Below are 12603 nucleotides of genomic sequence, written 5' to 3' on the forward strand. Positions count from 1 at the left end.
TGTATGGTAACACAAATATTTTCATTGAGATTTAAGGAATGTTGTTGATGATTGGTTGGTTTTATACAACATTTCAAAATGGAATATACTTTATAATAATGATTTCAACTAATTTAGGATGAATTTGACGATTACTTCGAATTTCCTTCAAGAAACAATTGTTGATTTGATGTTTCTTCGCAAAACCAGGTTTGCCATATTCACATTTTATTGAAAAAAAGTATTAAAAATTAGTACTAGATTTCTTGAGAGCTGCGTACTAGCACAAGTAAGCTTATCGCAGGAACGTTTCTGGACCGTTTCTTAAGCGTTTTTTTATATGAAGTTTTTACGTTTCTTGAGAGCTGCGTACTAAGCTTAAGAGTACATTATTTCTAGTAAGAACTTCATTGCAATTACTGCATTTGAATTCCTTTATGAACTTTCATATACATATTTGCATAATTTACAAAATGGTAAAAAAAATGAAAGTAAGATAAAAATGCAAAAAAGAAAGAACTATTTGATTTACAACTGGAGGTGCCGGGGTTTGAACCCGGGACTTCTCACATGCGAAGCGAGCACTCTACCACTGAGCTACACCCCCTGGTGCAATCAATCGTCCGATGTGTTAGTTCACTCAGTAATATTGTGCTCTGCTCTTGTGCGCAAAAGCGAGTTTCGCATGCAATTGGCTGCGTTCATGAGAGCATGAAATCATACCATGTGCATAAATACGTATAACTACACATATTGACATGCGGCATATACTATGCACAATTTAGACACATGTAGGTAGCAGAGATTCATGCAATTAATTGAATGGATATGGTAGTTAGTAAGCAGATGCGAGTACTTGCTTAATTAAATGAATGAAATAGCAGTTTTTATACAATGTACATGCATATGTACATAAATACAGATGTATACCATGTATACATTTGTGACCAATTTAATTTTACGTTCCGAGAATGGTTGCAAAATGAGAACAGATCTTTTATGAAACTAAATTCGATTATATATGTATGTATGTATTATGATAATATTTGATAATTAATGTTCAATAAAATCAACCATGGATCCCATTTGGATAGTTATTCGACCTTTGTTTTACTCAAAAACTCCTTAAAATAGAAATACTCACAGGTCGACGAAGCTTTTTGACCTTACCACGAATTTACTAAAGCGGTTAATCACAATCCCAGCCACTTCGTTATATTCTCCAAAGCTGTGCCTGCCGAGAAATAAAATACATTTCTCAATGTGCAAAAGTCGGACAACGGAGGAAAAAGTGCGATGAGATTCATTTTGTTAAGAGCAAGTAGTTCGCAGGACCTCTAATGGTTCAGTCTGGGCAGGAAAGATATCGCAGTCGCATACGTTCTGTTTGTTTTCCAACGTTTGCCGAACTCAGTCCATCGCAAGAACGCGAGAGGACAATGGAGTACCGACTCGCTTCCAATCGAATGAAATTGAGGTATATGTATGTGGCCTCCATAGCAAGCAAAAAGACTTCACAGTTTCTGGCAGTTCCGCTATTACCGGGCATCCTTAAACGTTTAATATTGAAGAAGCTTGAAGCTGTTGCTAATGACCTTCTCCTTGACTCGTTTTGAAGGCATAGTCAGCCAGCTCAAAGCGATAATAACCGCTAGGCTATTCGATTGAATGCACACCTCTCCGAGAGAAGCTGCACCTAAGAGAGAGCCTAAAATGGATAAAATCGGGCGAAAACTAGACTTAACCCTATATAACTAACATCAGGCTTTTCGAACACCCGGTCGACTTTGCTCCATATACTATTCGGTGAATGTAAGTGAGGATCATGATGGAACCTTGGCGGCATTTTATTAGTCTTTGGCTTGTTAATTGTATGTAGTCTTGTTTAAAATAGATAAAAATCGAATCAATACCACTCCCAACTCCCATAGACTACTTGTAATGATTTTTATTATTCTAATAATTTTTATGCCGATTTTGATTGGAAGTTTCTAAATTTAATAATTTTAGTAAAAGTATATTGGGATGGACATATTGTGCTGAGGATACTAATGCCGTTATCGTCTAGTTGCGAGGGAATGGTAAGATGATAAAATCGCAAACTTGCTCAACATTTCCAAATAGATGGTATTTAATGAAATCCATTATTAAAATAAAATAATATTACAACACAAGTTTCACAAGTGAAGATGAACTGATGGTTGAAGAAACAAGAAAGGATCCGCATAAAACAGCCAAAAGGAATTAAAGCATCTAAACTCACCAGCCGTAGATACCATTAGAAGGTGATTACGAGAAGCAGGAATGTTATTAACGATTTCAATAAAAAAACCTGCTGCTGTCTGGTCGGAATACTAAAAAAAACGTTTGTGAATTACTTTAAAATACTTCCACTTGACAATAACTGAATGTAAAAAAGGTACCCTACCCCATCACTGAAGCATGGAAACAGCAATGTAATGGTTTGGAAAACGATCCGAAAGAAACAACTCGGCACATCAAGCAGTGGTTTCAAGACAATTTTCTGATCTTATATTGTAACGGGTGATTTTTTTGAGGTTAGGATTTTCATGCATTAGTATTTGACAGATCACGTGGGATTTCAGACATGGTGTCAAAGAGAAAGATGCTCAGTATGCTTTGACATTTCATCATGAATAGACTTACTAACGAGCAACGCTTGCAAATCATTGAATTTTATTACCAAAATCAGTGTTCGGTTCGAAATGTGTTTATCGACAAATTTTGTTCAGCGATGAGGCTCATTTCTGGTTGAATGGCTACGTAAATAAGCAAAATTGCCGCATTTGGGGTGAAGAGCAACCAGAAGCCGTTCAAGAACTGCCCATGCATCCCGAAAAATGCACTGTTTGGTGTGGTTTGTACGCTGGTGGAATCATTGGACCGTATTTTTTCAAAGATGCTGTTGGACGCAACGTTACGGTGAATGGCGATCGCTATCGTTCGATGCTAACAAACTTTTTGTTGCCAAAAATGGAAGAACTGAACTTGGTTGACATGTGGTTTCAACAAGATGGCGCTACATGCCACACAGCTCGCGATTCTATGGCCATTTTGAGGGAAACCTTCGGACAACAATTCATCTCAAGAAATGGACCCGTAAGTTGGCCACCAAGATCATGCGATTTAACGCCTTTAGACTATTTTTTGTGGGGCTACGTCAAGTCTAAAGTCTACAGAAATAAGCCAGCAACTATTCCAGCTTTGGAAGACAACATTTCCGAAGAAATTCGGGCTATTCCGGCCGAAATGCTCGAAAAAGTTGCCCAAAATTGGACTTTCCGAATGGACCACCTAAGACGCAGCCGCGGTCAACATTTAAATGAAATTATCTTCAAAAAGTAAATGTCATGAACCAATCTAACGTTTCAAATAAAGAACCGATGAGATTTTGCAAATTTTATGCGTTTTTTTTTTTAAAAAAGTTATCAAGCTCTTAAAAAATCACCCTTTATTATTGTTAATTAGTTGCACGAAAATGTAGTTAAAGTATGTGAAACTTTGTGTCATATTTTCGTATATCGAGCGCTTTAAATTTAATGGGGAATGTTTATTACCCCACCGAACCCTTGTATTTTCCAGAAGAAATGATAGAATCGACAAAATTTGGCTAGAAGAAGCGAAGCGATGTAATTTGGTAAGGTCGAACGGCTTCAGTTCTTGCAAAAGATTTATTTTATATGCTTTCAATTTAAGATCTCGATGTAAATGTGCCTACTCCTTTTATACGTTAATCCAAATTGCTGCAAACGGCGCCGAATCAACTCTCCACGGTCTTCGTGTACACTCTCAGCTACGGCTGCTACGGCTTCTTCATTGCGGGCTGTGCGTAGTCTATTCGGTGGAATATTATTCAATAATGATGCTGAGTCTCAAGATGGATGATGGTATAGCGAAAAGTCCGCTCTGTAGGTCGATTATGTTGACCATAAGTTGAGCGAAGCGCACGAAACACAGCCTTTAAAGAACGTGAATTTTGGTAATAAAGTTGAGGCTGTTGAAGTCCTCTACTTGGATCACCCTTTACAAGTACTGTTTGGTTAATATTACTGTCACTTTAAGAATTATTTTTCACTCTTTTGTTTGAAGTGCTTTGAAAGCGTGTTTTCTTTAGTTTTTAAGCTATGATTATTTTATTTAAAAAATATAATATTTGTATAGATTCATATTAATCAGATTTTCACATTTTGTTTCCATATCTTAAGTTGTTTTTATGTCGTTTTTTGTTTCATACATGTTCCAATCATACATGTTTCAGAATTGTCGTGGCCGTAAAATTAACGCTTTTTGCTATTTTTCAGCATCACCATTATATGAGGAGTGGGTGTGGTTATCAACAGATTTTCGCACTGTCTAGGGACAAGCCGTATACCTTCAGCTAGTTTCGTTGATGTGCTTGTTAAGGCCCGAGATCACCCCCACTTTGAAAAAAAAAAATTAAATTAAATTTCAGATGCCGGTTCATACTTCGATGTTGGCCTCAACTGCAACAAAAACTGTTCAAGCCCCTAGGTACCAAAGATTTGGACCATAGTACGTATAGTTAATTTTTTACCGAAAATATCTTTTTTTATTAACAACAGTGTGTCATTTTGACTAAAACGGATAAAATTCGGAGAAAACTTGACCTAAGTCCCGTATAACAAATATATAACTTCCGGGTGACTTTACTCCATATGATTCTATTCTGTGAGGTACCTTAATGTACCATTTGTTTAGTATGTGGCATGTTAATAGTATGTAGTACTGGCAAAAATAGATAAAATCGGGTCGATACTGCCACAATAATTGCTTGACTTCCGATCCTCTGGTTGATGTTTTGGTGCTTCCATGGCTTTGATATAAAATGTTCGGTTGCACCCGAACTTAGCCCTTCCTTACTTGTTTACTGGTAATTTTCTGACATTACTTTCATTGCAACCTAATTTATTTTGATTCACACATACACCACGGAGAAGAAGAAATTCGTGCATTTTTCCTAAAAACTAACCTTGCTGTTTCCCATTAATACTGTCTTTGAAATTTTTCTTCTTTGCTGGTATGCCTTCAAAGGCTATCACCAAAGCAACAAATAAAAATAAGAAATGTCTGATACCGACTTTATTTAACTTTTTTTAAGTCAACTTCTATGCGTGGGCCAAAAAGGTCGATAGTCGCTATAGCTAAAAGTAATAGAAGAAGAGAAGAAGTAGCTTCTTGAAGCAATGATGTTGGAGAAGTTGACGTTGCATTTGAAACACTAGTCGAAAACTTTAGCTAAACTGCAATGCTTTGCAATTTCTTACTTCGTCCTCGTTATATTGCTTCACCCAGTTTTGGGCTTTACCCGTGGAGCTCTTGCAGCATTGCTGAGAAGAACATTTGACCAACTTTCTTAATAAGTTTTTGAACTAAATCGGAAATTGCAATTAAAAATTGACGGTGACCAAGCATTCGCTGCTGCTTCAATGCTTCGTTTCATTTGGACGGCAAGCGATACCATGGTTTTCGATTCACTTCAATTTGTTTTATTTGTTTTGCCTTCCGAATGTCAGTTTCACTTTGATTCTCTTGAGAGTTTAAATACTATTAATTTATATGCAATTGATAGAGTGAAAGTGAGAGAAAATTAATGCTTTGCGTCAATGATTTTAAGGTTATTGCATAGCTGTATTTGGCTTTTAAAGGGTATTTAATTTTAGTTCTCTTATTGCTAACGAGGGAGATTAAAAGTTTATAACTACGAAATAAAAAATTTTGGACTAAAGATAATTATTTCAAATATGATAATTTATTTAAAGGGTTGAATTTAATTTATACGAAAAGCTTTGAGTCAGCTATAAAGAATTCGTTTAATTAACCTTTATGTGATAAAAAGAAAGGTATGTGATGCCAACCCTTCATAGCGTGAGTCGAAATGAGCAAAAAATTTTATACTCCGACCAACTATTTTCAGCTCTAGACAATATGCCCCTCTAAATATTGCACACTTAGGAGTGAAGTGACCTGAGAATTCTAAAACGTCGATTCTTTACCTAGAATTAGTAACTCATTAGCCATTTATTACAATTTCTCAAAATGTTCCGTAGTTTATGAATCCATACATTTGGGCTTTAGGACACATATTTGCTATGTCGAAATCAAATCTGGATATGTAGGAGTTTTGACACAACTCCAGATCTTCTTTAGCAATGGATTTTCTGGTAGAGATTCCATGAAGGCTTTGGTTGCCTCTCTGTGAGTCATGTTGATGTCCTCTTTCTACGTTCTGTATTTGAAGTATGGCTTTTAAAGTGTTAAATTTTTTTGTTTTTAATTTAAGCATTCGGTAAGTTGGTTGTGTACTTTAACTGAGAGGATGTAGGCTTCATTACGTACATAGGCGTTCTTCAGGAGACAAAATGAGTTATGTTGTTAGTGTCTGGACCTCTGTTCTTTTGCAAACTAGCATGGCGATTTGAGGGCTTTGTTATGGCTCATATGTACATACAGAGTGTACTTTAGATAATGTTTAGAAGCTCTTTCTGCTCAGAGTGGTTACCGATAAGTTCAGATGTTGAGAATGTTAACTTTCAAAGAGTCTTCATTACTGGAGCAAAGAGAAATATCGGACAGTATGCCTTCGCTTTGATGAAATGTTCGCAGGTATCAGTAGGAGACCACCCTTTCTCTTTGCATAAATTGGCTAATTTAAGTTGGTTTGCTTAGCAGCATATTGTTTATCTTACGAAAATTTGATACCAAAATAAGAGAAAAACTTTTAACATATGTATATTAGTATATCCCTTCACACCAGAACTTGACACCATTCATACAAGAACTATCGGCGGTTATGACAAATGAGCAGCTTCTCGAGGAGAAAAAGACATCTGAGTAAGCCTGCTTGATCATACCAAACGTCTCTGTCGCAGAATTACCGAGTTTCACGCATAATTTTATCGCGCACCTCTGCTCTAACCTACGCATCATTATCTGTTTGCACCACTCACAGATTGAGATTATTTTGATTCTCCAGGTGCTCGAGACAACTGACCAGCCCTCAGTTGATAACATTAAAAGTGAATCGCTAAGGGCATTGAAGGAATTGACTTTAACAACTGTTTCGAAGATTGGAAAAAACCTTAGCCCAAGTATCCCATTAGGCCCAAGGGGAGATACTTTGAAGGGACGACATAGATTTTGAAAAATAAATTAAGAATTTTAAAATTATGAACAAAGTCTTACTATTTTTTGCTCATAGTAGTATATCCAAGAATATTTTACATACGACTCAAGTAAAGATGTTAAAGTATGCAGAAAATAAAAGGGTAGCCTATTAATTTAAAGTACTGTATATACCCGACGCGTCAATTTAATATTATCAACAGACTGGAATAGTTCAAATTGCCTCATATTTTATGTCCCAAACGCCATCAAACAGTCTTATCATATTCACTAGCCGTTTATGCTTACGCCAAGAGAGGTGTACATACTTGTATATGTGAGATATCTATATATCTAAACATACATATAAACACACCATATAGACATCTTTATACAATGGGTATAACCATTCATAATATCATGCGTACGCAAAACCATGTGAGTGTATGTTTGTTTGTTTGCGCCTTGACTGGTATTTGTGCACATTTAATTTATTGCTCCCAACTGAATTCTCACTTTCCACTGGGAATTTTGTTATAATCGCTTTGGTTTTCCTCTTTGCGCAAATTTCCAACTTCTTGCCTGTAATGTCCGGTTATTAGACAAAACTAGCGATGTGTGTAGTGAAAAATAAATCATTTTACTCTTCAGTTTCTCCATTCGCGCTGCTTTCCATAAGCATACGTTAGAGCGTGGGAGCGCCACTTGGCAGCTTTGATTTACTTATCACTCTATTATTTCTTTGCCTAAATATTTTTATTTTCTTAATTCACATGCCATTTTGTTCTTAATATCGAATTGAAGTGTCTAAATATGAAAGGTTTAAGTGATGGAAGAACTGACCAATACGTAATGACCTGTATCTGACTGGTATTGACAGACTAAAGAGCAAGCAAAGCCAGGTCCTTCTCTGTCTGGTCTTTCCAACGGAGTAGAGGTCTTCCTCTTCCTCTGCTTCTCCCGGGGGTATTGCGTCGAATACTTTCAGAAATGTAGGTTTTCGTCCATTCGGACGACATGATCCAGCCAGCATAGACGCTGTCTTTTAATTCGCTGAACTATGTCAATGTCGTCGCATATCTCATACAGCCCATCGTTCCATCGAATGCGATATTCGGCGAGGTGAACGCGGAAGGAATCATAAATCTGCCGCAGAACCTTTTTCTTGAAAACTCGTAACGTCGACTCATCAGATATTGTCATCGTCCTTCAGCTACATAAGGTTTGCTAGTTATATGGGATGTAGAACCAGTTTTCATCTGATTTTGTTCATTTTAGGCACAAAGATTAACGTTAAAAACGCGCTACACGCTATATACGGGACTATACCGCTCGCAGTTCTGTTTACGCGAAATTTGGAATTCGCGTCCAAGTTTTTTCGCATTGATCAGATGAAATTTACATGGGAACTAGGTGATTTTGTTTATTTTGGCACTAGAACATAAAAATGTCAAGGTAACATTACACATATCGGTCGAGCTGGTCCTGATATATTGATTTTCATCGATCGGCGGTGTCACGCCTATTGTTCAATTTTGACCGAAACTCCTTTCAAGTTCTCTTGAACCATTATAGGAGTAAAATAAAATGTTTCTGACACATTCAGTTGAATAATCGTACTTTAAGTAAGTTTTAAGAGAGCATTTATATGGGGAGTGGGGAGTTATCACCATTTTTAGAGTGTCGGTAGGGTTGCTTAAAGGATTTGTCCAGATAGAATTCGGATAATATATCTTAAGTGGTTTAGGAGATATGTACATTAAACCTCTTAGAGGGCGGGTACTTTCTCTCAGCTTTCCAATGACATATATGTCGGTCCATCGTCTGTGGTATTCGCCATCACTTACGTTCAAAGGACAATAAATCCTTCACAAAACCTTCTCTCGCAGGATATTGTGTGGACATGAAAACTCCTAGAGCCGTTTCATTGGATGTCGGCACCGTCCACGTTTCTGCATTATGGAATATAGTAGAACGATTATAATAAACTAGAGTTCGGTTTTCATTCGTTGAGAGAGCACTTACTCATTGCAAAATGGTGTGTATTGCAAGTGCGGTTCTGCATTGGATTTCAAGGCTGACATTGTTGATGCTGTTTCCAAGATAAGTGAAATGATCTATCAATAAAGTTGTGACTTTCAATTGTGATGTATGTGATTATGCAAAGACGCGAATGTGTTAGTTCATTATTTGATGAATAGGAGAACAAACCAAAGCTTTCAACCAAGTTAAATGTTATAGAATCGGATTGGAGTGTTCGCTTCTCAATTTATTAGCTACGTAAACTCGCTGTAGACTTGAAGAGTCACAAATATTGAGGAATATATTCAATAACGAGTGAGAAAAATAAAATTAAGATACATTCCTTGTTCCATAACTTGGGTCTAAACTTTCGTCTGGATCTTAACGCAACTTGTTATAGTACTTTCGGCACGATTATTGGTGACAACATCATCAATATGAATACTTTGACTTTTGTTGGTATTTTATGTTTAGGAAATTACATCGGCTAACCATGAAATGCGGTCTCATATGCATTTGAAAGCTTATCTTCTATGTATTAAGTAAAATCGTTGTTAAAATTCTTTTATAAATTTGTATATATTTGCACTATGCATACGTTCGTACAAGTACCTACCGGTAAATACACTTGTAGTGCTTACTTGCCTGCTAGGAATTGTGTAAACAAAATGCCTAAACATGAGACTAATACCAACTACCCAGCCAGCTAGTATGAATCGAGTCAAGGACGAATTCGTAGTGATTGAGATAGTACCTTGCAATCCATATATATGTATGTATGTACATGAGCATGGTTTGCTCGTAAAAGCGAACGAGCGAACTAACCAAAACAACTTAGCAAAATACTTACTCAATTCTAAGAGAGCAACATCAATACGAACAGTGAGACTATGTGAGTGTAGACTTTTTATACCAGCCGTCGTGAAAGCGGAGAGAGTCGTAGTTGTTATAGTAACGATAAATAAGCATACAGGTAAAATTCAGAGCGACATTTATTAATAGTAAATATGAAATTTTTAAAACCGAACTAGTAATGGAAATTGCTTACAAAAATTATGAGAGAGCAATACACAATAGAGTATATTATATACTACGGAGGTATGCAAACCAAAAATTTTCGAAGAGTATTCGGAAAGCCGGCACAACTCTCATGCAAAGCTCTGCCTTGAGAGAGTGCTTAGTTAACTAACGAGAGTAAAACGCTTCTTAGTAAAAGCTGAGCGCAAAGAATCAAATTGGGTTTCGGATAAATATCCAAAGGAAAGTCTCACAATTTTGCTAATTTAAGTTAAATATCTCTCCTGAGATTCGTTTTGTCGTACGCTTTCAGCGAAAGTTGCAACGAAAAAGAAAACAACAACGAAAGAAGAAGAAGCAAATAATTGCAACAACGGGTATACGCAGCACCAAAGCTGGCACAGCTCAGCACCGACAGACAAACAAACTCCTCAAATTAAACTCAAATTGAACATGACAAGTCGGTCAAAGCCGAACATGACAAAGCAGAAACAGCAGATATTGTGTGGACATGAAATGTGGGCAAATGCAAAAAACAATTGTTGGCGAAAGTGGTGATAGAGAGGTTTGGGTAAAGCAGTAAGTGGCCGCTTGCCATTGCTAAGAGATACGCTTAGTGTGGAGATAAGTTTTAATTTGACAGTTTATCAGGAAGTGGGCGTGTTTGTGGGTGCGTTTTGTTGAACATAAATTACTATGTGATTTAATGATTTGCTTATTTGGATGAAAGCTTGTAGCATGAAAGGATTTGGATTTTTGGGGAAATATTTTCCTTTTTATTTTGGTTTGTATAAATTCTGAATACACCAGTTTATGTGAGGTCTGCAATAGCTTTTTTAGAGGTATATGGTAAAAAAATTCTTAACTTCCAACGCAGTTTTCATTATGTCTTTTAGATAGAGATTTGATAAAAGTGCAGTAATATGATCACTGTGCTCGAAATTAGCTAAAAACTTTTTATCAATCCAATTATCCTTCATCATGATATGACTAGTATGAGTGCATGGCCACAATAGAATCGCGAAGAATTTTAAAGCTTGCATGAAAATGTACTTTTGTTTCAATATCATCAAAATAGGAACGGCCGCAGCTTAACTGTGACGGCCGCAGCTTACTGGATGAGTGAGGTTCTCAGGTGTAAGCGTGCCCTGGTTGACAAGTACTTTTGCAGTCGTAAGCTTCTTCTGATCCAAAGTAAATCGCAAAATGTTTAGTGAGCTACTCATTTTTAACAAAAATCGACTTTCCTGGCTGGAGGATCTTCAAAATCTTACCAAATGTCGCTTATTAAAATTTCATAGAACGGGATGATATAGAATCATCTCAACCTACCATTTTTGTTTGTTCCGCTTTGAAGATATTATTTTACTTAAGACGCGTTCTCTGAAGCGAATTTTATAGTTTTGAAAACAGAGAAAAGTCACAACGGTCCAAATCTGGCGAATACAGTGGCTGAAAAACTATCATGCCGTGTTTGACCACAAAGTCAATCACAACCATAATGGAATGCGGCGACGCATTATCGCGGTGAAAAATCTATTAAATTTTCGCAATTTTGGTATTTTTTGTGGATTCGTTTCACGACGATCGATCCATAAAAGATGTTGAGATCCTTTGCTACTTCCCTGATTCCAGCACGATTCCTTTGAAACACTGTTTCTTAGTTTTGTTCGCCTAAAAGTCGTCGCACTGCCCTTTAAAAAGTCTAATGTTCATATCTCCTAAACTATTAAAGCTATAACAACCAAATTAGCTGAGCGCCTATATTATAAGAATTTATAGCAAAAATAGATGAAATCGATAGATAACCGCGCCTACTCCCCATATAACGGTACTTTTCAAAACTAGTAAAATTGCGATAAAACAATAACTAAATACGCAGAGAGATTTCAAATTTTACCACCGAGATGGTATGAAAAAGCTTTATGAGAGATGGTGTGAAAATTGGACGATGGGCGTGGCACCACCCACCTTTTGGTGAAATTCCATACCTCCGGACCCGACAAACGATTTTGACAAAATTTAATACATAGCATTGCCCTTACATATCTATGTATGTCACTGAAAATAGACGCAATCAGACAACAGTTACGCCTACTTCCCTTATAGCACATTTTAAATTCTACTTCGTTCTTTCAGTATCCAGTATATAAATCAAGAAGTAATTAATATAACGGTATAAAACTTTGCACCAATAATGCCCTTAGTATGCCACCTTATGACTAAAAATGCTTCAAATCCAACGAATATATGGGACCCAATCCCTAGAGTTGACTTTTGATCGAAAATATCGGTCAATATGTGAGATATATTATTAAAATTCTGATATAATCCTTTCGTGATAATGGTATGTGTGTATTTCAAAAATGGGTTAAATTTGGCGAATATTTCATTTACCCCCATATAACTAATATAACCGTTTTCGAACTTCCGGACGATTTT

General features: G+C 36.5%; 1 non-coding gene across 1 annotated transcript; it reads right to left on the reverse strand.

The window, feature by feature from the left end:
* Positions 1-514: 514 nt before the first annotated feature.
* Positions 515-586, reverse strand: Trnaa-cgc (transfer RNA alanine (anticodon CGC)). The gene has a single exon. It is a non-coding gene; the product is annotated as a tRNA-Ala (tRNA).
* Between the last annotated feature and the right edge of the window lie 12017 nt (positions 587-12603).

This window comes from Bactrocera dorsalis, chromosome 1 (genome assembly GCF_023373825.1).
Source record: "Bactrocera dorsalis isolate Fly_Bdor chromosome 1, ASM2337382v1, whole genome shotgun sequence".
NCBI lineage: Eukaryota > Metazoa > Arthropoda > Insecta > Diptera > Tephritidae > Bactrocera > Bactrocera dorsalis.